The following is a 27,431-nucleotide window of genomic DNA, read 5'->3' as shown; positions in this document are numbered from 1 at the left end:
GTGTACACTAGTACATATTTTAAAGAAAAATGCCATCCTGCTCTCAATGTCCTGGCCATTCAGGCAAACGGACCACAGTTCCTCCCACAGACATCACTCAGCAGGCCATGCCAGGCCATGTAAGGCATGGTGATTTGCCAAAGGAAGGGCAGACACCCATGACCATATTCTCTTGTTTCCCCCTGCCCTGCTGTCTTTGGTGTTCTTTTATGCCATTCATGTGAAGATTCTGAGCTTATTCTTAGGAATTTCATAGGCTTTCATCATGTAACTATCCAATACTGTACATCTACCAACTCACCTGCTTCCTCTCAGTCAAGAGTCTGCCTCCAACTCCTCTTGTGAACCTGCCACCTTGACAAATTTCTGTGCCTCCCCTGTTCCTTCTCAGTTGCATATACATTCCCAGCCACTCAGTATAGATGAGATGTCTGGGAAAGATGACAGTATTTCAGGTCATAAGAATTTCAGTGTGGTCCTAGTTAGAATATAAAAATGAGAGAAGATAGGTTAAAGCAGCAGTTCTCAAAGGTTTTGTTTTCTGTATCCCTTCACACTCTTCAGAATTATTGAGGATCCCAAGAATTTTTGTTCCTATGAATAGTATCTACTGATATTTACTGCATTAGAAAGTAAAACTGAGACATTTTAAAAGTATTTATTAATTCGTTTTAAAAACAACCATCATAAACCCATTATAAAGTAACACTACTAAGGTATTTATGAAAAAATACCCTGTATATTCCACAATGAAAGAAATTCAGTGAGAAGAATATCATTATTTACATTTTGGCAAATCTTTTTAATATCTGACTTAGTAGCCAGAATTAAATGTAAATATGCTTCTATAGTTAATCTTTTGCAATATCATGTGTCATACAAATTCTGGAAAACTCCACTGTACACTTGTGAGAGTAATAAAAGAATTAACTGTTTTAGTTTCACTTCACCGATTGTGGGGTCTTTTATACTTTATGTGGCATAACCCTGAAAGCATCTCAGCATCCTTCAGCCATCCCTGGGTTTCATTTTGAGAATCTCTGAAATGAAGGAACCTGAGATAGGAACCATTGAGAGTAGAGTGAAGTGCCTTCTAAAGGTGGATAAAGCACAGAATCCTTTTGAAATAAAAATAATTCATGGACTCTCTAATGATTCCTCAAATTTATCTCCAATATAAGTATAAACTAAAAAATAGGTGGAAATTCCATTGCATAAGCACTTGGACAACTATTACATTGAAATGTAAAAATATAAAGCAAATACAAAAAAAATAAAATTAAAATCTTAATATTGACTTAATATGACAGATGATTTTTGCTAAAACAGAATCATCTTTCTAACATGAATATAATACTCACTGTTCAAGTGGCAAGGTTCATCAGCATGTATGCACTACCCTTTGCCATGTGTAACACATTTTTCTCTTTCATTCTTTCTTACTGGACTTTGGGTGAACAAAGTTGAATAAGGCATAATCATTTGTTCAGCACACATTCTCATTATTGACCCATTCATGGTCTTCTTTTATTTAGTTAGTTGGTTTTCACACTTATGAATTACAGTAAACCTTACTACCCAAAATAAAACTTAGGATCTTGACAATAACTTTAACAATACAGTCCCCCTATTCTATTCCCTATGCTCCTCCAACCCATGGCAACTATCACCCTAAATTATGTTTCTATCATCCTTTTTGCTTTTTAAAATACAGTTTTATGTCATACACATAGTTTTATACATGCCTAAAAAAGTTTATATAATTGTAAAAAGTAAATATTTTCATTTTTATTGTTTTTAACTTCATAGAAGGAGAAATGTGACACATAATACTTGGAGATTTATTTTTTCTGTTAGTATTATTTTGCTAATATCTATCCACATTTTATTGCTGCATAGTGTTGTGCTTCATTCATTTTATCTACTGTATAATATTCTATTATGTGATTTGTAGCAATTTATCCATCCACTTTCATATTGGTAAGTACTGGGTGATTTCCACTGTCTTCGCTACTGAGAACAGTGTTGCTTTGAACACTTTTATTCACATTGCCATTGTACATGTGTAAAGCATGTCATTTCTTCTACAATTTTTCTCTACTCAAACTACAACAGAATCTATAGCATATCTGACTCTACCTGTCCTAAAATAGGCCCAAAAACATTATTTACATAATTTAAAAAATAGAGCATTATTGAGCATTTACTATTTGGCAGACAATATTCTAAGATCTCTACACTTATCGACTCCTTTATTTCTCCTTTAATGTGGAAAAATAGACAGATCCACAATGATAGTTGGAGACTTCAAAACTCCTTTCAACAATTAAAAGAACTAGATAAAAAATCAGTAAGACTATAGAAGAGTTTAACAGCACAAAAATCAATAGGATCTAATCAACATTTATAAAACACTCCCCAACGACTCTTTACATTAAAATCAACTAGTCAATCTTGCATTTTAAATGAATCTTTTACCCAAGAATGATTCAGTAATGATTCAACATCACAGTTGGTCATGTGAAAAATATTGACTCACTGAGTTATGCATATCTTCCAAATGTTGACACATTTCATTACACAATATTAAAAGATTGCTTTTGCCAATATCATCACTGACCTTTAAGAAAAGTTTTTAAGGCCCCGGAAGATGACTGGTTAGCCAGAGACGGGTAAGATTCCTCAAGGGAGGAACAACCTAAGACAGGCACAGTCGCAGGGGGGTCATCAGGTGAGAAATTGGGGATCAACAGAGGTGAGGCTTAGAACCTCCCCCCTCATGTTCTGAGAGAAATCTTCTGCATACAGGGATGTTTTATTGCCCTTGTCTAGCTCGGATTAACACATAGTCTACAGGCACACACCTGATCATCTACATTTGCTCTCTTACAACACTAAACTCTGTTTTCTACCTTTATCTCATATCTACCTACCACTTCAGCATTTTATTAAAAATAATAATAATAGAGAAATGTGGTATCCACATATAAATCAAGTATAAAAATCAAATGAATATTCATATTTGAACTGACTGCTTATAGTTCATAATGCATGAACAAAACCAAAAGCTTCTGTGATGACTGCCCTTGCACTGTTCATCATGTAACTTATTCACTATGTAAGAATTTGTACTCCATGTAAGAACTTGTTCGTTATGCATCAGAAGATTGGAGACTGACGAAAATTAGGCTTGGGGTGGATTAATGATTGTGCATTGAGTATTGACCCCCCTATACAGAATTTTATTGTTGTTAACAACCATTTGATCAATAAATATGAGAGATGCCCTCACAAAAAAAAAAAAATATATATATATATATATATAAACACACTTCCAATTGTAAAATAAATAAGTAACTGGGATGTAATGTATAGCATAAGGAATATAGTCAAAATATTGTAACAACTTGGTATGGTGATAGCTGGTACCTAGAATTATCATGTATATAAATGTTGAATCACTGTGTTGTACACCTGAAACTAATGTAATACTGTGTGTCAACTACCCTTCAATAAAAAATAATTATCGAAAAAAAAAAAGTTTTTAAGCACTGGATTATACAAGTTTCCAAAATTCTAATTTTTGTTTGAAATCTTGGTATTTTTCATTGGCAACAAATATTGTTATATGCCCACTCTCCTTCCCTTGTTAACCACTAGTCACTTTTCAGTGTCTATAAGTCCAATGCTGTTTTGTTCCTTCTGTTTTGCTTTGTTTTTATAGTCCACAAATAATGAAATCATATTGTATTTGTCTTTCTCCACCTGCTTGAAATATCAGGCCCACATTGTTCATTGTCTAGAAATTATCTGCGAAATACCCAATTTTAAATTGCTACATATTTTTTGCAAGTAAATTTTTTCAAGTAAAAATGGTATTGAATGGAAATAACAAGTATTTCAGCTCACAACTCCAGGAATTTCACAAGTGCTTTCCCTCAGGTCTACAGTACTTGAGTATGCAGAGTAAATGTTTCCTGAGTACTTTGCATTCAGTCAAACAAACAGGAAAAAAAAGTTATTCAAGTATCAAATGCAATAAGGTTATTTTTACTATTACATCTTTGACATTCCTAAGTGAAATGGCATTAAACACTTTTAGAAATTATAAATTTAAAAAATTTTTTATCACAGTGGTTCAACAGTTCCCTTCCCCTTCCACCTCCCCCATGCACTCACCTGTACCTTGGTAACCATTAGTGACTTCTCAGTGTCTGTGAGTCTAGTCATTAAACATTTTTAATGCAAGGGAATGGCTATGAAAAAGATAATGATTGTTAATACAATTTGGAGCCACTGACTTGATTCATATTCAGGCAGCAGTAGTTTTACCCATCATTTCTTTTGCACCTTCCTTGCAAATTGCAACAGAGTGAAACGGGCAAATAATGTCTTAGTATTATTATTAAAGTAGTTTTGACTTCATAGACCCCCTGAAAAATTAAAACACCCACCCCCAGGTTTCTAGGGACCACATTTTTGACAGCCACTGTTCTAACAAAGCTTTTGCTTCTTTAGTTCAACTACTGTTTTCCGGCTACTAGAACAATAATTGTCACATAGTAGGTTTTCAGTAAATATTTGTTAGATAAAGAATGAGTGGGTCAATGAATTAGCCCTGTGGACACTTGGTTGAAATTTCTTACCACTCTAAAATTCTACAAAGAGAAATAATTCGTTCTTGGATTAGTTGATTCACCTTTTCAAATAGTGCCTAATCCCTGAAACAAGAAAGAAAGAAGAAATAGTTCTAGTTTGAGGTGTAGTAAATAAAGTGAAAAGCAAATAAAGGAGTACACATAATATGGATATGAAACAAAGATCTGCAGAAAGCATCATAGAAACCACAGGTTCTTTCTTACCTCAAAATTCTATGCAAGTCCCAAGGGAGATGGCGGTAACCCTTTTATTATTAAATGAATCAAATGATAAATTCATTATAAAAATATGGGCTTTATGATTACTTTATAAGAACCTGTTCAAACAAATTACCTTGGGAAAGAGAGAGAGAGAAAAAAAAGTGCTCCTAACAGTATCCCTTTGGCATTATTACCCAAACATCTAGTATAGTTATTATGATTATCTGTTACTAATTATTTTTGTTATAGATTAAATGCCAAAAGATGATGGTTTTTTAATTAGATTTTATTACTTAATAAACTGTGTGTATGTTTGTATTATAAAACATGTCACATGGCACCCAAAACATAGGGTAAGAGAGTCAGTTACACAAAGTAGCTATTAGAATAAAAAGCAAGGATCACAACCTTTTTTGAACAGCCCATCTACTATTCACAGGCAGCAGTGGAAAGCCAGGAGTTTGGGTTTCTAGGGACCACATTTTTGACAGCCACTGCTCTGTTAAAACAACACTTTTGCTGCCTCTTTTTTTTTTAATACAATGTACATCACAGTAGTTTAACAGTCCCCTCCACCTGTTCTAGCCCACTCTCCTCCCCTTGGTAACCACTAGTCACTTTTCAGTGTCTGTAAGTCTAATGCTGTTTTGTTCCTTCGGTTTTGCTTTGTTTTTATAGTCCACAAATAATGAAATCATATTGTATTTTTCTTTCTCCACCTGGCTTATTTCACTGAGCATAATGCCCTCTAGATCCATCCATGTTGTTGCAAATAGCAGGATTTCTTTTCTTTTTATGGCTGAATAATATTTCATTGTGTATATGCACCACATCTTTATCCATTCATCTACTGATGGACACATAGTTGCTTCCATATCTTGGCTATTGCAAACAGTGCAGCAATAAACATAGGGGTGCGTATATCTTTTTGAATCAAGGATTTTGTTTTCTTTTGGTAAATTCCTAGAAGTGGAATTACTGGGTCAAATGGTATTTCTATTTTTAGTTTTTTGAGGAACCTCCATACTGCTTTCCACAGTGGATGCACCAATTTGCAGTCCCACTGACAGTGAAGGAGGGTCCTATTTCTTCACATCCTCCCCAGGATTTGCTATTGCTTGTCTTTTGGATAGTGGCCATTCTGACTTGTGTAAGGTGATATCTCATTGTGGTTTTAATTTGCATTTCCCTGATGAGTAGTGATGTGGAGCGTCTTTTCATGTGCCTGTTGGCCATCTGAATTTCTTCTTTGGAGAAGTGTCTGTTCAGGTCCTCCATCCATTTTCTGATTGGGTTATTTGTTTTTAGGGTTTTGAGGCATGTGAGTTCTTTATATATTTTGGATGTTGACCCCTTATCAAATGAGTCATTTACAAATATATTCTCCTATACAGTAGATTGCCTTTTTGTTCTGCTGATGGTGTCCTTTGCTGTACAGCTTTTTAGTTTGATGTCATCCCACTTGTTCATTTTTTACTTTGTTTCCCTTGCCTGAGGAGATGTGTCCAGGAAAAAATTGCTCATATTTATGTTTAGGAGATTTTTGCCTATGTTTTCTTCTTAGAGTTTTATGGTTTCATGTCTTACATTCAGGTCTTTAATCCACTTTGAGTTTACTTTTGTATGGAGTTAGACAATAATCCAGTTTTACTCTCTTGTATGTAGCTGTCCAGTTTTGCCAATACCAGTTGTTGAAGAGGCTGTTTTTGCCATTGTATTTTCATGGCTTCTTTGTCATATATTAATTGACCATATATGTGTGGGTTTATATCTGGGCTCTCTATTCTGTTCCATTGATCTGTGGGTGTATTCTTGTGCCAGTGAGCTTTTGCTTCTTTAGTGTTTTCCAGCTACTAGAATGGTAACTAGCACATAGTAGGTGTTCAATAAATATTTGTTAGATAAGAATGAATGGATCAATGAATTAGCTCTGTGAACACTTCACTGTAATTTCATGCAAGGAACAAAAGAGGGTTGGAATACCAATTCCATTCCTTTCCAGCTCTGTAAGTCCCTGAGTGAGTTTTTTATTTATCTAATCCTGAGTGTCCTCATGTATAAAAGGGAGATCCTAAAACTAATTTCATTTTAAAGAATTTTGGTGAATGTCCAATGAAATAATGAAATAGCTTACAAATGATAAGGAAAAATCAACTGATGGTAATGTTTATTACTATTTTCTGATTCAAATTAAGTTTGGTTACACCTAAACAGTCTTCTTAAGTCATATCAATATTTAAAAAGAAAAAAGTTCTTGATTATGAATAGTAAACTAAAAGAAAATGCCTCTTATTTTTGAGAATGAAAACTACTGGCAATTTAAATGATCATTTCCTATCTTCAAATTGATGCATTCTAAATCATGCATGTTCTAAGGCTCCCAGTAAAAACAGAATAAAAAGAATTTTAAGATCCAAGATAGCAAATGAAGAAAGGTTAACTGCAATTTACAAACCACTGGAAAAATGCCTATTGGACATTTAATAACTAGCTACTATATATGACCACATTAAGGTAATATATTTTGTCCTCCCTTTAAAATATTTTTGCATGTAAAGTGTCTATCTATCATGTAGTCAATTGCCTCCCACTGCATGAGATCATTCCCAACATAAGCACAAGAGTAATAACAGAGTATACTGTTTGTTTGAAAGCAATAAGTACACTAGAATAGTCTGTCATACTGACATACCTTTAATGTCCCAGTGTTAAAAAGGCTCTTTAAGATTGTGAACTCACAATAGTGTATGAGTGCTCCAAATACAGTACTGATTCAATTACTTAGAGTGCTAAAGGCATTGGGCAATCTTTTTATTTTATTTTCCTCACAAATGCAGGAGAAAATGCTATAGGGATCATTTCTTATCTTAGTCTGAGCACCCTGTGGAGGGAATCCGAGCATGTTTCCTTTGAAGTGAATGGAATATCCACACTCAGATCAGTTCTGAGGAGTACAAAAAACTGGCCACTTGAAAAACAGACATTAGCATTTAAATGAGGCTAGGCTTAAAATAATATTCAAGCCATAAAAAATACTAAGATGTGAAAACTAAGGTACAATTTTTCAGGAATCCTAGGTCAAACTACCTTGCGTTAGAACCAGGTCTTTCTTAGACCCAACACAAAGAAAATAGAAAATGTCCAAAAAGCTTAGAGATCAGGTCAGAAATAGGGGACCTATATGATACTGAAATTTCACACATGCCAAGTATTCTACTGTGGCTACACAGAGAATTCTGGCATTATCTAAGCATTATATGTGTTCTAAATCCTGATTTCCATTCGGTATTTAGTACTAGTAGACCGGCAAAGTGAAAAAAACAACACAAAATAAAAATAACCATCACAAAACAATATTCCAGTTAAAAATTTCAAGCATAAAGCTTGCTGATGTGAGTAAATCCAGCATACAACATATAATTTTCTTTGAATGCAAAATATATCCACCATCTATAAAACCAAAATAGAAAACAGAATTAGAATTTGAGTTATTTCAACAGTATCCATCATCTGTCAATCAGGAACTAGTCTTTGAATAACACCACCATTCAAGACACTTGTGCGAAGCTGAGTTTAAGTCTCCTGACTTTGCTGTTTTTATATAAAAAGATAACTAACTATGTAAGGCAATTGAGCACCAAATATTCTTTGAGAGAAGGGGACCATAGTGAGCTAAGAAGGCCTGGACAGTCTTCCTACATAGTTCTTGAAGGATGGAAAGCACTTAGTTCAGCAGGATAGAGTGTTGAGGTCCTCTACATAAGGGAAGTGTGCAAGCAAAGCCTTAGATACAGGGCAGGAAGAGAAATTTTGAAAGATAGGAAGACCAACTGGCCTAGACTAAAGGGTCCTGTCAGTGCCTAGTAAGAGAGAAAGGAAGAAAGGAAGGCTTGGGGTCAGAATAGAGGTCTCTTCATGCCAAATCTCTCATGGCAAGTCATAGACTCATAGAATTACACGTTAAGGGGACAGTGGTGATGATCAGGTCCAACGTACAGATAACCCTTGATTCTCTCTTCAGCACTTATGACAAATTGTCATCAAGCCTCTGCTTGAAGGACACATAACTCATGGGCACATCATTCTGAAAGCAAGCACCTTCACTAGCATGTTTTCATCTGCTCAGAAGTTTGATGCAATGAGGTGTTCCATGAACTACAACATGCTGAACTTCCATCCCACTCCTCTTCTGTCTCACCAATTCCATATGTTATTAATTCACTGACTAGTTATAGAATTTCACTTCTCCAAAAATACTTATGGAAAATAAAGGATTATGTCTCCCTGTGATATTGTGATCTATGAAAAGAAATATATTTGGGCATTCAGATGACAAAAACATATTTCTCATGTATATATTTGGTCTTCATCCACAGTTGCTGGCTCACAGCTCAGGGATTTCCTGAGCATAAGAGCAATGGCAGCATCTTTTGGGATAGTATTTGGTCTCTTGTCCTCAGCTCCTGAACCATTCAGAGCCATAAAGGCAAAATGGGAGTCTTATTATTCATAACCAGTCCCTTTCCACCACAACTGGGTTTACGTTAATGAGGGGACCTTTGGAAAGCACCTAAGGATGGGGACTGGTTGCCAGGGGAAGCAACCAGAGGTTTGGAACTTTCAGTCCCACCCCTTAATTTCCAGGAAGGGGGAGGTGGGGACTGGAGGTTGAATTAGTCACCAATGACCAGTGAGTTAATCAGTCATGCCTCTGTAATGAAGCCTCAGCGACAACCGAAAAGGAGGGTGGGAACGTGAACTCTCCTACTGTCAGGCCCCAGGCCCCACAAGGACAGAAGCTCCTTTGTCAGGGCCTCGCCCTATGTGTCTCTTTACCTGGCTGGTGATTCGCATCCTTTGGTACCCTTTGAAATAAGTTGTTACTCTAGTGAGTAAACGGGTTTCCTGAATTCTGTGAGCCATCTCAATTCTGTGAACGCAAGGAGGGAATCATGGGAACCTCTGATTTATAGCCAGTCAGTCAAAAGTATAGGTGACAACCTGGGCTTTCAAATTTCAATTGGTGTCTAAACCAGTGGGCTGTCATATGCATATATCAATAGATAGATTTGATTTATTAATATGTATACATGTGTGTGTGTGTATATATATATAAATATAGACACACATATATATCTCAATAGATACATAGTGTCATTGAGCTGAATTCTCAGATACCTCTTGGAGTGTCCAAGAATATTTTATTAGTGTGGGGAAGACCACTCCCCCTACTGGAATTGGGGTCCAAGATCCTAAAATATTCCCTTGCTCCCTTTTAATCTTTGCCCATCCAATATTTATTCAAAGTAAATGTCATTCTGTGCAAGGTGCTGGGGACTGAAGGTGAAGAGGGCTGGGTCTTCACTTTAATTCAAGATTTGGTGGTTATACTGCTTTTCCATTGCTATCGTAACAGACGACCACAAATTTAGCATTTTAGAACATACAAATTTTTTACCTTAGGGATTTGCAGATTAGAAGTCCAAAGGTAGTCTCACTGGGCCCAAATCAAAGTGTTGGCAGGGCAGTGTTCCTTTCCAGAGGCTCTATGGGAGCACCCACATTTTCATTCATTTAGGTTGTCGGCAGACCTCTGTTTCTTGCAGTTGTAGGACTGAGGGTCCTGTTCCCTAGCCGGCTGTTGGTCAATAGTTATTCCCAGCTTCTAGACCCTCCTGCATTCCTTGGCTTGTGGTCTCCTTTGTCTTCAGAGTCAGATGGCAGTTCAGTCTTTCTCATGTCTCATCTCTCCTGCCTCTTCCCTCATTTAATTTCTATGACCAGCTCTCCTGCCTTCCTCATCTACTTTGAAGTGATGAGACTAGGCCCACCCAATAACTGATAATTCAGGAAAATCTCCCCATCTTAAGGCCCTTAACCTTAATCACATCTCCAAAGTCCCTTTTGCCAGGTAAAGTCACATATTGACAGGCTCCAGGGTTTAGGGCATGGACATCATTATTCTGACCACCACAGCAGAATTTTTTAAAAACTGCAAGACAAAAAACAAAAGCCACATAATTATTAATGTGCAGCCATGGAGTGGTGATTAATGTAGCAGCCATGGTAAGAAAGGATCAGAGCTAACAATTGATTCAGTATACCCCTCTAATTTTTTTTTCTTGGAAGACAGCAAGATGCAGTAAGCAAAGAGCCTGACACATGGTAAGCATTTAACAAGTAGGAGATCCGTTATAATCCAAATGCCCTCAATAATCCCACTGGCAGATGCCTCCTCTTTAATACTCGGTTATCCAATCCTCCACTTACTGGGTTGAAGGAAGGGCTGCCTTTTACCATGTCCCCTTTCCTCCGGGAAGGATCATTCCATGACCCTCAGGTCACCCTGGGCTCCCTGGCCTCTCCCTCTGCACTGCTCCCACCATTCTCCAGGTCACAGCACCATGTCCGCACTGCTGCAGCCACTGCAGGTCTCCCACAGTTCCTTCGAGCACTGACCCACACTCTCCGCTTCATTCTTCAGACTCAGCAAATGCAGGGTATGAGGAAGAGAAAACAGAAACGATGCAGATGGTGAAACTTAAACTTGGATATTTGTTACTGCTGTTTGCGGAGCCCATTACCTTATCCCCAACAACAGTCCCCTATGCACGGTCTCTCTCTGATTGCTCTGCTGCAGGGACCACTGTGGCTGCCACTGTCCAGAATACACCTTAACCAGTACCTCCATATTGCTTCAGGCATTCAGACATTCAGTCTCAGGTGTGCTGTCCTGAGGATGTCTAGGCCTTGATCTCAGGAAAGTTAAAAATGCCCAGTGTATCCTCCCAGTACAACACCCTCCTGCAAAGAGCAATAGCAAAGTGCCTGGCTGCTCAAGAATCAAGAAAATGTTGACATTTTAAAACAGTTGTTTCTTGTAGCCATCAATACTTCAGAAACATAGGGGTCTGATCTCAAGGTACTTCCTTGAATGAATAAATTTTTGCATTTTCTTTTCAAGGACTAATCTCATATTATTTTTGAAGGAACTTGCAGTCCTTCAGTCCAGCCCCTCACTGTGCATTGGAAAAACTGAGACCCAAAGAGAAGTGATATTACTGTCACATAACTCATTAGCAATAAATGCACAATAATGAGAATCAGGTATTTTGACTTCCTGTATGCTACTTTGAAAAACTTTTTTTTCTTCTCTTTATGATAAACACAAAAATTTTCAACACCCTTTTGTGGTTTTCTTTTGCTGTAAAATAAATATGACTGGAAAATCTATGTCACTCTTTATACATTGGAGGATTTCTCTTGTTGAAACTGAATCTCCAATGTCATCCCACTAAGAACCTAAAAATAGAGACACACATCCACAGCTGGAAAATGAAAAGAAAATATGAGTACGATGAGCAAGAAAACTTTAGCAAATATACTTCATTTTCAGTTTTCAAGTCACTGAAAAGTAACAGAATGCTATGACAAAGGATGCAGTTTATGCCTTTTGAAAATAACATTGATCATTTTTCCAACAATAAAGGTATTACATGCTTACTTTGGAAAATCCAGAAAGTATAATGCGTTTTTAAAAATTCAACACAATTGAGATCTTATACCCAAATATTTTCAAATAATCTACCAATTCTTCTAATTTCATTTGCATGTATTAATAATTCTTTGTAATATGTAGGAAATTAAACTAGTCCATCTGGCAAGAAATTAACTGAATTTCTTATTTAAAAAAATCAAAGCTTGTGGACCAATATTGGAAACATCAATTTCTAGAAATTTCTGGTGATTCAGTGGTTATTCTAGCCTTCATCACCACCATACCAACTTCTTGCACTGCTAATAACCTCTCCAAATAAGACAGTGAAGAAAAGAATTATTTACTTACACTTTACTTGACCTTATAATCCCTAGTGTCTATTCAAACACTATTAGCATATTCAACTTCCCCAGTTGATTTCTTCCATAGCCAGCTATTCCATTGACTCCCTCTTAGCCCATCATAATGAATTGTGTGTGGGAGTAGTGTTCATGGCTTACATCACGGTATTATATACAAAATCTATCATGTATTCTCTTTGGGATTAGAATATTTTCATTTCACAATCATATTCAAAGTGTTAACTACTTATGTGAAATTTCTGTTAGGGTTTTAACACTCCTTTTTCAGAATCAAATATTTGGTTCTTGATTAGTGCTGAATCTACTTAACATTGATGATTCTGGTTGTCCTTGTAATTATTTTGTTTCTAAACCTTGAACTTTATAGAAAGAATTAACTATAAAATGTATCTGTTTTTTTAAAGCTAAATTGGATAATGCTTAAATAGCTCAAGGGGATTACTGGTGGGAATTTAAAAGACTTGTAAGATTCAATTTCCCCCAAGTCTGTTTTCCTGCAGTGATCTATGACTTTGGTTCCCGTAACAAACCCACCAAAATGAGGGGAGGGGATGGATTTTCACTGTGAGCCAGGCTTGCTTTCTTGGAATGCTAGGTAGAGAACATAATTTAGTATTGAAAACTTACTTTGTCAACCAAATTAACAAATTTCTTGATTAAAAAAAGTAAAAAATTGCACCTAATATATAGAACAGTTCATATTAAGTTCATAAAAATGTATTAAGTGTAAGTGTATTAAAAATGGTTTTATTTTTAATGGTTGGGTGTTTACACTCTTCTGATAGCTGCTCTGACTGCACATAAAAAACATTTAGGGAATTAAATGAACACCTATCCTCAAGCCCCCCTGCCAGAGAGTCTTGCTTACTTGGTCTGAGGCAGGGTGGAGGCATCGATTTTGAGAGCTCCCCAGGAGGTTTTAATGTGCAATCAGGATTGAGAATCACTATGTCTAGCCACTGGGACTGAGATGTATTTTTCTCCTCTGAGTAAAGGGATTGTACGATTAGAGGGACCAGTTCCTGGGGAATGTGGGATATATGAATCATAATTAGGTCTTCTAAGTGTTAACCACATTCTGGGCAGGGAACACCTGTGGAGCTAAGGATTAAAAATGAATGATGCAAAAAAATAAATAAATAAAAATGAATGATGCCCTTTGTACCATAATGATTCTTCTCTCTGGGAAGCTATTAAAATATTCTTCTTAAGAATTTTTTTCTGGTCTATTTTTTTTCTACTTACAAGAGAAGGCAATATGAGGTATTCAAGAAGGCTATGTGTACTTAACCTGGCAGAACTTTCTGCAAAACATTACAGTATTTTATTTATGTGTGCATCATGTAGTGAAGGAAGGGAGAATAAGTATTTGCCTGAAAAAGAGAGAAAGAGGTTTTACATTTGCATTACATCAAAGTTTGACTTGGCCTAACTACCTCTTATTGCACTTTTCAAATCTTAAGATCTGTTTGATGCATACATTTCACAAGTCTAGCCTTATTTAAATGATAATTTATGTCCTTTGACTACCATTTCTAGCGTTGTTCATCTGCACACCCCTGGAGCTGATTGATCAGTGTGTAGTGATCCTTTTGTTTTCAAAGGAAACTCCATGTTCACTTTCTCTCTGCAGGGGTTAGCAGAGGAAGACAAGAAAATAGTCCCATAGTGTTTGTGCCAGTTAATGGGGAAATTTTTTCCTCCTGTGTGTATCATGATAGGTAATTGAATTAGTACTCCAGTAGGAAAGGGTTTGCTATTTCATACTCCTATAGTTTTTTCTTAACACCATGAAATTAAAGACATGCCAGCATGGAGCTACATATTCCTGATCACTTTCAAATAAGCAATGTAGTATATTATTTATTTTATGTGTTTTTATGGCACATGCTGTGCAAGATAATTGACTCTATGACAGATGTCTATATTTCAGACTAAAATTTATTTGTGAAAGAACAAACACATTATTTTAACATGGGGCTATTCATTATGTGGCCCACAGGGTACTTTTTGATGACTTGTAAATTGAAACTAATACCTTCTCTTGTCGTTCTGAATGTGCATAAGCAAATATGACTGTTTGATATAAACAATTTAAAGCTTATTCTACTATTTGACTGTAACCTTCTGTTCTCAATCAAGGTCGAGTGTTCATAGATCTTATTTGAAGTGCTGTGAAATGAGGAAGGCTGCACTTCTATTTCTTTTCAGAGAAGTCTGCAGACCTGCACATGCCCCAAGTTGTCTGGATAAGGTCAGTCCATCTAGCCCATCTTTACAATTAAATGACTATGGGAAGTTCTAGAAAGAAGGAGTATAGGAGAGATCCTCCAGGCATCTTTCTTTACTCCGTCACTTCTGCTCAAAATGTCACTCTTTTCCAAGACTAACACCAGTGGGACAGCATCTGAAGTCCCTGACATTTTTGTGTGAGGTGGATTGTCTTGAAGAATTGCCAGTATTCAGTAGACAAGGCTGCTGTGAAGGCAAATTGAAAAAAGGGGAGGTTTATGGAGGGACTTCTATTGCCATTTACTTTGTAACACTGCCTGAGACCAATTCTGCTGCCTGTAAATTAGCTCTCCCATTCTTTTTTGATATAAGAACTTTTCCCAGGAAAAAAACTGGACTCTTCACCCCCATCAGCTGACCAGATGCTTTTTGTGATAAGATTGTACTTAATATAAAATTAAAATAATTAATAGATACAGAGGGATTACCATATTCAGAAAGGATTTAAGTTTAATAAGATTCCATTTCAGAGATGACTTTCCTTTTATTGAGAAGGGAAGGAGAAACTTTATTTAGGTTGGGTCTCTTCTAGCCTCTTGAACTGTCAGTGGCTTAGCCTTTTTGCACACTAGAGGAAACAAGAGCAGGAAAGGAGCTTTTATAATTAAATTGGAGGTAGCCTTAACAAAAGTAAAACGGGGACACTCAGGACTGGTTTGTAATGACAGTTTCAGAATGCAGAGTCAACTTCAGGTGAGGTGGCGCCCCGAGGCCAAGAGAAAGGAGTCTTCTCACCCACGAAGCGGGGGTGGTTGGCTCCACTCCGTGGGACTAGCTGGATCTATGTGCTCAGTGGCTGGACAGCACACAGACTGGAATGCCCGGAGGCTCTGACGTCTGACTTCTGGGCGTGGCGGTGGCTTCCTCAGGCACGCTGCCTCTCTATCCACACAGCTGAAGCCGTGGCTGTGCCCACCAGGACCCTGAGGGTGTGAGAGAGAATTGCCATCAGGTAACACTGGAAGTGTTGTCCCAGACATTCTCTCACATTGGAGGTAAAAATGTAGTCACCCACTGAAGAAGAAAATTATCTTCACATGAGAATGCATTGAACTGAGCTTAAAAATCACCACCACCACAGCCATAGGACACTGTCCCTCTCATTTTCCTGTCTTCTTACCGAAAGTGACTTCTTATTTAAGGAAGGGTCCCAAGTGCTTGCTTTTCTTAAAGACAGGCCAGGAGGGAGGGATACGTGACTCAGGTGATACTTAAAGCAGAGCAGTCCAGCAAGCTGCAAACTGACCCCGCTCTGTTTCCTTGCATCGCGTCAGTGATCATCACTTTTCAGGATGAATTTCTCATCACTGGCCAAAAGCTTGGGGTCATCAGCCTTTCTTGGAATTTAGGTTGGGAAGTGGGCCGGGTGAAGGCATTCCCTAGGTCCTGAAGTTGATCCTTGACTCCGAACCGCTCGCTGGGAATTTTGTTAGAAGTCCAGATTTTCCAATCCATCCACTGCAAGCAGCAGCGGTTTCCCTAAGGAGCAATGGATTTTCTTTCTGGCAGTTCCCCTGTGGCAGGAGGGCTTTGCAGCCTTCGTTACAGCCTCTCTCCTGCGTACTCATTCGGTTTGCACTTTCCTTCCTTGCCTTCAATCCACTGGCTTTTCCTTTCTCGTCCCCACTCCCAGAAGCTCCCCCTGCTTTATCCCTCCTCCCAAACCCGAGGGGCCCAGGAGAACAAGCGGCCCGGAAAGACCAGACCACTGGAATCTGTGCCGGGAGCTGGGGCGACAAAGGCTGGCCAAAGAGACTTCGGGAGAAGAGAAGAGGCGCGCTGGGGAGGGAAAAGGCGCGAAGAACACATCCAAGAGGTTACCAGCAGTGGGATATAGACAGCGGCAAACGCCGGCCCTGGATTTAAACGCGTATCATTTGTGTATGGGGTCAGTGAGACATAGTATCTAGCCTATTGGGTATAATACCTTCGGGCAGGAACTTCCCGAATCCTCGGCTCCCTGTTTTCTCCTGCTTTTTGGGAGGCGGGGAAGCAGTCGGCTCCCGGGTTCCCTGCCTGCAGTTTAGGGAAGAAGTGGTTGCAAAGGGGACCCCCCCCTAGGCCTGAGGTTCGGGCAAGGAAACTGCCAAGACCTGAGCGAGGTGGCCTGAATTCAGGAACCGGGCCAGGGTCTGTTTGTGAATGAAAACGGCACGTTTACCACAAGTTCAGCCCCCGTGCCCCGTCCGCCAGTTCCGCGCACTCCTGGCCGAGAGTCCCCAGCCCGGGCGGGAGCGGGGGTGGGGTGGAGGAGGGCTCCTTGGTCCTCTCGGGAAACGTCTTCCCAGCCCAAGCCGGGCGGAGGGAGAGTCGGACATTTTCCTCGGCCTCTCTCCGGGCAGCCGGCGTGGCCACCTCGAAGGGCTGCTTTTAGGGACACTGGGCTCGGGTGGAGCAAAAGGAGACTTGCAGGCCCGGCTGCCACCGCCTTCCTTGGGGCTCACGGGCAAGAGTTCCAGCTCCTGGCCACCTCCTGCCCACACGTGAGTCTAAATGCCCAAGATAAGCGACCCCTGCAGGGAAGCCCCGGGAAGCTGCGCACGACCGGGAGGTGACCGCAGGGACCTCGTCCCCGGCCCCGCGACAGAGGGGTAGGGGCGGAGCGGAGATGGCGGGCGCGGGGCGGGCTCGGGGGCGGCCGGGAGCCGCCCTGGGGGAGGGACCGCGAGCTGTCCCCGGAGTCCCGGCGAGCGGCGGCCGCGCTTGGGCCCCGCGCTCGTCCGGAGGAGGCAGCCCCGCCGCGGCCTCCGCGTGCCCAGCCAGTCCCCGCCCCGGGAGCCGGAGCTTCCCGCCTGACTCCGCCCGCCGCCCCGGCGCCCGCGGCTCCGGCTTCCGTCCCGGACCGTGCCTGTGGCCGCGCAGGTTGGTGCGGCCGCCGCCGCGGGGTGGACAGGGCTCGGGGGCGGGCGGGAGCGCGGAGGGCGGCTCGGGAAGTTGGGCAGAAGCTGGGCCGGGACGGGGAGGTGCTGCCTCGGCTCCCTCCGCTTCCCGGCGCCCGGGGCGGTGGTTGGCTGCCTCCCGGGAAGCTCGGGCGGCGGGGAGTGCGGCACCCCGCTGGGGAGGGTCTCGGGGCCTGACCTCCCGCGCACCCCCAAACGGTTCCCCGACCTCCGCTCGCAGCCACCAGCACCCCGGCGGTTCCCGAGGCTCCGCCTCCCCTCCTGTCTTTCCACCTTCGCACTTGCCGGCGCGCCCTCTCCCTGTGGGCACATCTGTTCCTTCGCTCTTTCTGCCCCCAACTCGGAGAACTCCGCGCGCAGGTGAGGACGCCTCCCCGGCTCCGGGGGGCAGCGGGGCCGCCGGGGGCTGGCGCGGAGTCGCGCCCCGGGGTGCGTGAGCCCGGCGAGTCCAGGAGGTCGTGGAAATCCCCTCTCCTCCCGCGTCCTCGCCTGGGGCCGCTCGCCTTCCTGCCGTCCTGCCCGCCGTGGAGGAAGCACGCGCAGGCGAAGGGCGAGCGCAGAGGCCGGATGGAAAGTATCCTCCACTTGGAGTTAATTCGGGATTTACGCCTGGTTTCAGTCACCTTCCCGTCCGTGGCCTTGGGAACCGACCCTTTGGACACTGTTCTAGTCTGCAGACGCCCGTGCCCGCCGCGGACGAGACCGTGGGGTGACTTTAAGGGTGTTACCTGATTTTGAGCTGTGGTCTCTGGTCTCCTGAAGCTGCCTGATGGCAGGTCCTGTATTCTTAGTCGTTTGAGTTCAGGTCCTCCGGCTGAGATGTGGTTATGTCTCGCCAGGTGATTTGATCAGTAGCTTTGTTGAGATAAAATACTTGTGTTTCTGGACCGGGTCATTAGTATTCTGAGTTGAGATCGTCTCTTCCCCACCGACCCTTCTGTATAAAGCTATGTACCTTACGTATTTCTATGGTCATAGGAATTCAAATAGCAGAAGATCGTTATTGGTCCCAGTCTTTGGAAATAACTGTTTGATTCAGGTGTTTGCCAATCTTTATAATAATCTCTTTTCCACCTTAGGTGCAAATATAAATTTGCTTCTAATTTTAACAATTCAGGGAGTTAGACCCTTCATTTTAAGAAACTAAGTTCAGATATTTAGCTCAAACAAAAGTCATGTGCCATAGTGTCTGTAAATTTTCAGTTTAAAATTTCAGTTTAAGATCATAGGCACAAGAGGCATTGTTAGCACCACTCTACTTTATGAAGAAAGCAAGTAAATGGCTTAAGAAAGTCAGCTTTGGAATTTATGTTAAATAACTAAGTACTGTAAATCATGAATTCCTTACTTATCAGACTTTAATGAGCTCCTGTATTATGCCACGCCTTGTGCTTTGTGCTTTTAAAGGTAGAAAGATATAGAATATGTTCCTTGTTCTAAAGTTACCTATCTAAATTAGAGACTAATGTTTTTATTTCATATTTGTATATGGACATCAGATATATTTCAATGACTCATGGCAAGTAGAATGATGTGAAGAATACATGATCAAAGGTTCTTTAAAATCAGTATTTGGTTAATCTACTTAATAGGTTGTAAAAAATAACAAATTCATCTGAGCCAGTGTTTTCTGAAGTAAAATTTCAAATGCTTCTGCTTCATCAAATGGGAATCATACTTGGAAATAAGACGAATTCTGTTTTTAGAATGAAAACTCAGAAAACAATCCCTACATGTGTGGTGCAGTGATTCAGTGTTAAAAGCTGTAGAAATTTCAATTCTAACTTGAGTGAGTAAGTCAATTTATGGTGCCATATGTAATTTTTTTTCAACTCCTTGAGAAAGGAAATTATAATGCCTAGAATAAAAATTACAGAGATTGAAAGTAATACTTTTATCAAGTTGAAACTTGAACACTTAGAGGCTTGGTAGGCCCTGGGTTAGTTCTAGAAATTTGACTTAAAAAAGTTACCAGATTCCTAAAAGTTTTTTCTTCTCTTTTAAGTCTTTTAAAAAATTTTGGCTTGGTGCAAAAAGTCAAGAATACCACCTGGAAAAGATTGACTGGTTAGACTAGGTTGTATTTGGTGTGACTCAATGACATCTCTGATCCTTTACCTGCTCCTTGAAATAATTCATCCATCTGCTGGATAAATGTATTATTTCTTAGGCCACATACCAGTACTGGGCTGTGAGAGCTTTGAGTCAACTCAATCAGTGGGGCAAGCCATGCTGAGGGACAGCCTGAGGGAAGTGAACTTTACACTTGGCCTTATTTTAAGTACCTTTGTTATCCTATAGGTGAAATGACATTAAAGACCCTGTCACTACCCTGAAAACTGTAGTTTGGTATAATAGCCATGAATATTGAGACAAAAGCTTCTTGTCTAAGAACTTTCTTCACCCCTTTAATTCCTTTAACCAGTAAAGGCTAACTGTTATAACCACATAAAAACAGCTTAAAACAAGGGCTCTGAATAAAGTTATTGGTGATGTCATGTGCTCTCAAGTCTCCTAGGAGAAGTTTTGGTCCTATAATTTACTGTACTGATAAAGAGAATAAGACCTTCATCTTACACAAGGTTGAACAGCAAGTTAGTGATGGAAGTAGAACTATAATTCTGATTGCGTGATAAATAGTTCTATGGTTTCTCCTTATCCAGTGTGGTCTCTTATTATCCAGAGTTCATTAAAAATTTTACATTTATGAATTGTGCATGGTTAAAAATTCTGACTTTGGGTTTGAATGGCTGATGGGCATGGGTTTGAATCCTGCCAGGCATTTACTAGTTTTGGCACTCTGGGTAAGTTACTTAACCTCCCAAGTCCCCAGTTTTCTCATCTCCAAATGGGAATAGTTGAAATACTTAGTTCAAAGAACTGTTGTAAGGTTTAAACGAGCTAATCTATGTGAAATGCTTAGCACATTGCCTGTTATTTAGGGCGTACCTACTATGCGGCTCAAGTAGTTATTTCTGTTTCTTGGGGGGTGGGGAGGATAACATTTCAGAAGTCCAAATTTAAAAAATATATGCATAAAAGCACAGGTAACCCCCCAAATGTTCGAATTAACCATACTTCATCTTTCATTTCGTTTATTTATTCAACAAGTGTTTTTTGAGCTCCCACCATGTGTTGGGCCTTTTCCTAGGCACTGGCATATAATGGTGTATTAGATAGTCACAGTCACTCTTTTGTGCCCTGAAAGTCTGGGGAGGAGTGTGCATTGTAAACAGAAAATTACATTCTCTTGTGATTCATGCCGTGACAGGGGTAATGAAGAGAACCACTGGAGAAAGACAGCCCTGGGTGGGTGGGTGTCATATAGTGCATCACCTCGTCTTAACTGGGGGTGAGGGTGGTCAGGGAAAACTTCCATGAGTACACTAAACCTGAACAATGAGTGATAGTTTGCAGCTGAAGAAGCTGGAAGATTGAAGAGTGTTCCAGACCAGAGGAACAGAGCATGATGCATTAGAATGGAAGTCAGGTGGATAATGTAAAAGGAGAAATGAATGAGAGCAGGAGGGAGAGGTGTGGCAACCTGGAGAACCCTGGCTTTGTCTAAAGGGAACAGTAGATTCTCAGCTCCAGGCAAGTATATAATAAATGTGAAGTCTCAAAATGTGAAATGGCCCAGATGCTTTTTAAATTATTGTGTGAGCCAAACCAGATACATTTATACCAGACCCAGGACCACCACTTTCTGACCTCTGTTATTTAAGGACATGAAAACAAGTTTAGTATGGCTAAGCGTGTATCTTAGAGAGGCCAGAGAAGTGCCCAAAGGCAGGGGCAGAGCCACATCATTCAGGGCATTGTGGAATTTGCTAAGGAGGGTTGGATTAATCCTGACTAATCCGTGACATCAACGACAGAAACAAGAGTGACATGATTAGATTTGTGTTTACATTCTAGGTACATTCTGGCTATTGGGAGAATGGAGGATGTCTGGGAAGAGGCTGAAGTGGTAATCATTTAAGCAAGAAATAAGTATGGCTAGAAGCTGGGCATTCAAGCAGGATGGAGAAAGATGGGTAGGTTTCAGAGGCATGTATCTCCATTGTTGGAAGATAGTTCCCCTTAGTAACGTTGTTTCTGCATGTCTTGTGAGCAGAGGCACACACTGCTTTCATTCTACACTATCTTTTCAAGGGCATTTGCACAGCAGATAGCCTTGGAAGACAGAAGTATTCTTTTGCTCTGGAGCAAAGGGCAGGTAGGCGTACTGACCAGTGTGAAAGATTTGAGTATGCTAAGCTCAGTGCTCCCCTTCTGTAATGCACATCTATGAGTGTATCATTATCACCAGCCTTCTTTGCACCATACTGTGGGCATTGGGATTCAGAGAACTGGAACAACTATGCTAATACTCCTGCTATTGCTCTTTCTGTAAGTTAGGTGGTCCTTTGTTTTTGACCTAGGAATCTCAGGTCTTCTCCCTTATCCTTGAAACTGTCACATGCTTATTTGTTAGTTTGCAAGTAGGACAAATCTAAGATCCTTTACAATTCTTTAAAGCCACTAACCACATTGTCTGTTTAAATTTAAGTTTAAATTAATTTAAAAACTGTTAATTCCTCACACTTGCCACATTTCAAGTGCTTAATAGCCATATGTGGCTAGTGGATATTATGGTGGGCAAAGCAGATAAAGAACATTTCCATCATTGCAGAAAGTACTATCAATTGCTGGTTTAAAGCTTAAGATTTTTTTCGTGTTCTTGGGTGAGTAGAGGCAGTGGAAATTGTTGATTTTGACAGCATAAGAATAATAACTTGTTTTTGTATTAGGTTCATAAGAGTTCCTTTACACAAAGGAAATTATTTCAACTTGGTTAATCAGTATAGTATTTAGTTCAGAACTGCTGCAGAAAACAAAAGTAGAAAATTATATTGTCTATTTGGAGACTGGGCACACTGGGGCCATATGGTTTCGTATGTGTGACTGCGGTGAGGATCTGGGCCCAGAGGAGCTTGGGTTCTGAACACTGTCATCAGCTACACCTACTAGCCACGCTTAACACAAAAGGACAAGAGTGGCACCTTCACGGGGAGGTTCTGGAGCACAGCCAGTCCAGCAACACCCAGGCAGTGCTGGGGCAGTGCAGGTGGGTTATCTACACTTGCAGAGAAGATGGACAACAGGAACGAGGTTTCCAAGGGGTTCTTGTTCAGAAGTTTAAAAGGACAGCCTCAAGAAGAGGGAACTGGACTCAAAAAGAAAAAAAGTAGTACCTTAAAGCACAACTTCAATGACACAGCAGAGGTGTGGGAAAATGCCAAGAAACAGTAAAAGCAGCAGATCTTGCTTCCCCATCAGAAGGGGGAAGCTCATCTAGAGGAGGTCATGGACCCACAAGTACCAGGAAATGCAAGCACAACGTTCTTCATATCATTCTTTCTGTCATTACAGGCCCAGCCAACAGCAGCTGCAGCTGCAAAGGACAATGTTTACCTGCCTTGAGTGTGCTGTTGACTGCTGGCCATATAGTTACAGCTTAAGCAAAACAAAGGTCCGTGGTACAGACTTTGAAAAGTAAAGGCAGAGGCCCTTATAGAAGAATCATTCTACCACCTGCTATTTCCATGACTAAAAATGCCCTATCAGAAATTTTGGATATTAAGAATTTCATTTATCTATGCCAGAAGAAATTTGCTTTACAATAGTACTTATTTGTAGTGCAGCAAAATTTTACTTATATGAAGACTAATTCAGAATTTAAACATCTGAGTTTGAGACTATTTTAAAAATGTAATTTATTACTTTAAAGTGCTTATATACATAACCCAGAACCTGCTAACTATGTTACCTTTCAGGACTCTTGATGAAAAACTTTTATAAAAGACATGTTAATTTGAAGTAGTGTGACGATCACTTGCATGTAACCAGAAGCTCCTATAGTGTTCAAAGAAAACTTGCGTAGGTTATACATATAACTCTTGTTCATGCTACTGATCCCATCAACAAATCCTTACTTTCACAGATGCTCCTTCCCAAGTTTCAATACCTTCTGGGAGAGCCAAGGTCAGGCCCTGTGTTTCAGCGCTACATTGCTAAGTGCCTTTTTTTTTTAAATTCTGAATTTAAAAATCCCAATTTTGCAGAGGTGGAAAAGGTTAGTTATCCTCCCTACATTCTCCTGTCTCCTGCCTCTCAAAATATGGTAACAGCAGTTGTTGAGCATGCTTTCATTTTTCCTTTCTGTTTCGTTTGCCACAGTTCTTGCCCAGGCTTCAGGCTTGCATTTCCTTGTGCCTCCATTCTCTTCATATAAACAGCATGAAATTGAGATTATCATTGTCTGTTGTCCCTCTGAAGATCAGAATTTTCACCAGTTTCATGCTGTCCTGTCTCAGGCAGGGTGTGGTAAATCACCTTTGGAAAACAGGCTCTAGAAAAACTGGAGTATGTGGTTGAAATTGTTGGTGCACTGTCTGTAGAAACAAACCCAGGAGACTTGCTGTTTATGGCATGAGTCACTGTTTGGGTTCAAATGAAAGGAAATGATAGTTGATTGCTCTCCATGCCCATCAATGCTACATCTTATTTTAAAAGAAGCCTGAAATAAGGAAATAAAAATAAACTAATAAGCTCTCTCTTTCCCTTAGAGAATTTAGAATTATATGGATTCCGGTGTTAGGTGATTAACAGCAACAATGAGGGTCATAAATTAGGCTATGTCCTTTAACCCATGGTTTCCTATAGTGCTTCGAAATTTTCTTTAAGTTGCACTTGAGTGACTTTAATCAGGAGCAAAGTGGGTTTGTTCTATTATATGCCATTTCCTGCATGGCCCTTGCCTCACTTAGCTATTACTGTATGCCTAATCAACCACAGTGAAATGTCTTTAAAACATTTTCTAGGGGACTAAGTACTTTTTGGAGAACTTTTATAAAGGAAAATGCCAGAAGAAGGAAAGTTTGAATGGTTTCTTGGCATATATAAACATTTCCAGAGAGACTGATGAGTCAAGGAGTTCTTAATAGGATATGTAAATGTAACCTTTCACCTAGTTACTGTCATTACCTAAGTCTTAACTGTATAGTTTTAGCAAATTGTTTGAACTGGTGTTTGTTGAGTTCCCTAAGGAAACAGACTCTCTTGATTTCATTCTTTTCCAGCTTATGGTCTGAGTTGTTTCAAAGTTCGCATTGCCCTAGGCTTCCTCTTGCCTTCTGTTTTAATAGCAGCTTGTCATCGTGTTATAGATTTTCACAGATATCTTTGTCTGCAGCTTCACTTCAGTGTTTGTATAAAGTGTTTTTATCTCTGTATTTGATACTGACTTCTTGCTCTTTGGTTCCCAATAGGGGGTCTTCTTTCAACAAATATTCAATGCCAGTTATGTACCAAGCAGTATTCTTGACCCTAGAGGTGCGATAATGAGCAGGAAAATCATGGTCTGTGCTGTCATGGAGTTAAGAGTCCTAGATGAAGACAATTATTAATTAAAAAAACTCACACTAACAGTTACCAAAGGGAAAGGGACTGGGGAGGATGGGTGGGAAGGGAGGGATAAGGGTGGGGAAAAAGAAAGAGGGCATTACGATTAGCATGTATAGTGCGTGGGGGGCACGGGGAGGGCTGTGCAACACAGAGAAGACAGTGATTTTACAGCATCTTACTATGCAGATGGACAGTGACTGTGAAGGGGTATGTGGGGGGGACTTGGTGAAGTGGGGAGCCTAGTAAACATGATGTTCTTCATGTAATAGTAGATTAATGATACCAAAAAAAAAACAGCAATTAATAATTACATAATTACAAACAAAGGTAGATGCTATGAATAGAGCCGTACGCTTCTGTGGGCTTGAATAACAGGAACCCAAGGAAATGACACTGGATTGATGAGGCATGAGTGGGAGATTTGAGAAAGGGTGGGGAGAAGAGCATTCCAGACAACAGAGGGAGTTTGTGCAGAGGCCACGTGACAGACGTAAGCGAGAATTCAGGAGGAGTGGGCTGAGCTTAGGCACCACACCTAGGCTGGGGCCAGTTCATGTAGGGTCTTGCTGGTACATTATTAGGGATTTGGTCTTAAGCCTAACAATCATGGAGGGTGTTTTGAGTAGGGGCTGGTGATTCCATAAGCTTTGAGTTTTGATAGATCATCTGTAGGGAAATGATTTGGAGGGGGACCCAGGGTGGCAGTGGGGAGAAGTTGGGTGGCTGCTGAATTATTCCAGATAGAAATGACAGGAGGTACTAGGCCTGTTGTGTATGCTGGGAGGGGCGGTGAGGATTAATTAAGTGTTTTAGGAGATCGCTTCAATTGTTTTTGGGAATTAGATAGGATTTTCTTTTGTTCATCCAACAAATTCTTGGTGAGTCCCTTCTTTATGCCAAGCTTTGTACTGGGCTCTGAGAATACAACTATGAACAAGACATACAAGATCTCTGTACCCACGGACTTTATGTATTAATGGGAGTGATGGCTAATCAATAAGTAAAAACATAAATATAATTTCAAGTAGTACAATTCTTATAAAGAAAAATGAAGCCGTGAAAGGGAATGGAAGATGAGAGGGGAGGGTCTTCTTGTATGGAATAGCAAAGTCTTTTCTAAAGAGGTGACATTTGAGCAGAGACCCAAATGAAGCAGGGGAGTTAATCATGCAAAAATCCTCTACCAAGCAGAGGGAACAAGTACAAGGTCTTGAGGCTGGAGCAAGGACATCCCCCACCCTCACAGAACACTGGGAAGGCCAGTATATCTAGAAATATGGGAGGAAAGGAAGAAAGACAGGTGTCAAGGATGTCTTGCTAACAGCTGAAACTTGATGCATCTAGATAGATTCGTTATATTCTTTTTGGTCTTCAACCAGTTTTTCAAAGCCACACACACTGCACCAGCCATAATCCCAGGTTGCACTGCCACTACACAGTTTTTAACACTGCTGCCAGAACAGCTTCCTTCATCACATTACACCAGGCTAAAACCCGACAGAAGGGTGTGTCCATCAGGTCAGTGATGACTCTTTGATCAGCCCGATAGAAGGTTAATTGAACCCCTTCATTTTAACCGCATTTCCCATTACAACCCTCCCTGGACTTCTCCAGTTTGTGGAAGACCTTTCTCCAATGTTTGTTTAGGCCTTCCACATAATTATTGTGGAATTACACTTATTCACCCTGGCATCTCTTTCCTTCCTATTAGTCTGTTTTCATCTCTTCCTTCAAAGCCAGTTTCACAAATTCTAAGTTATGTTTCCTCCTAGTTTCTTCTGATTTATTTCATCTTATCTAGATCGCTAAGCCCCTCGACCTACTCAGTCTGTGTCATGTTTTTCTTTTTCCCTTGAAGAGGCACTAGTTTAAAGTGCCACCTTTGTCCCAAGTTAAAATATTTATGGTTATATCCTTTCTTCCTACAAATGATTTGGCACCAGTGCTAGCTCTGCCATGTGAATATTGGATGTTGGCCGCAACATTCAGCTCTCTGAGGCTCAGGATCCTTGTGCATAAGGTGAAGAGAGTAAGCTTCCCTCATTTCATTCAAGTGTGTGGCTGTGAAGAG

General features: G+C 40.4%; 1 protein-coding gene across 15 annotated transcripts in view; it reads left to right on the top strand.

Annotated features, from left to right (window-relative positions):
* The first annotated feature begins 17,324 nt into the window (after positions 1–17,324).
* PAM (peptidylglycine alpha-amidating monooxygenase) overlaps positions 17,325–27,431 on the top strand; it is a 274,025-nt gene continuing 263,918 nt past the window's right edge. For 4 of the 15 annotated variants that reach the window (XM_036886991.2, XM_036886994.2, XM_036886993.2 and 1 more), the window contains exon 1: positions 17,711–17,873. The gene's annotated coding sequence lies outside the window, so the exon portion shown is untranslated. Of the gene's footprint in view, positions 17,495–17,709; positions 17,874–27,431 lie in introns of those variants that run through there. The other 11 variants (XM_036886997.2, XM_036886996.2, XM_036886995.2 and 8 more) reach the window with 4 other exon arrangements.

This window comes from Manis pentadactyla, chromosome 2, assembly GCF_030020395.1.
Source record: "Manis pentadactyla isolate mManPen7 chromosome 2, mManPen7.hap1, whole genome shotgun sequence".
Classification (NCBI taxonomy): Eukaryota; Metazoa; Chordata; class Mammalia; order Pholidota; family Manidae; genus Manis; species Manis pentadactyla.
This window is presented reverse-complemented; position numbering and strand designations above follow the sequence as displayed.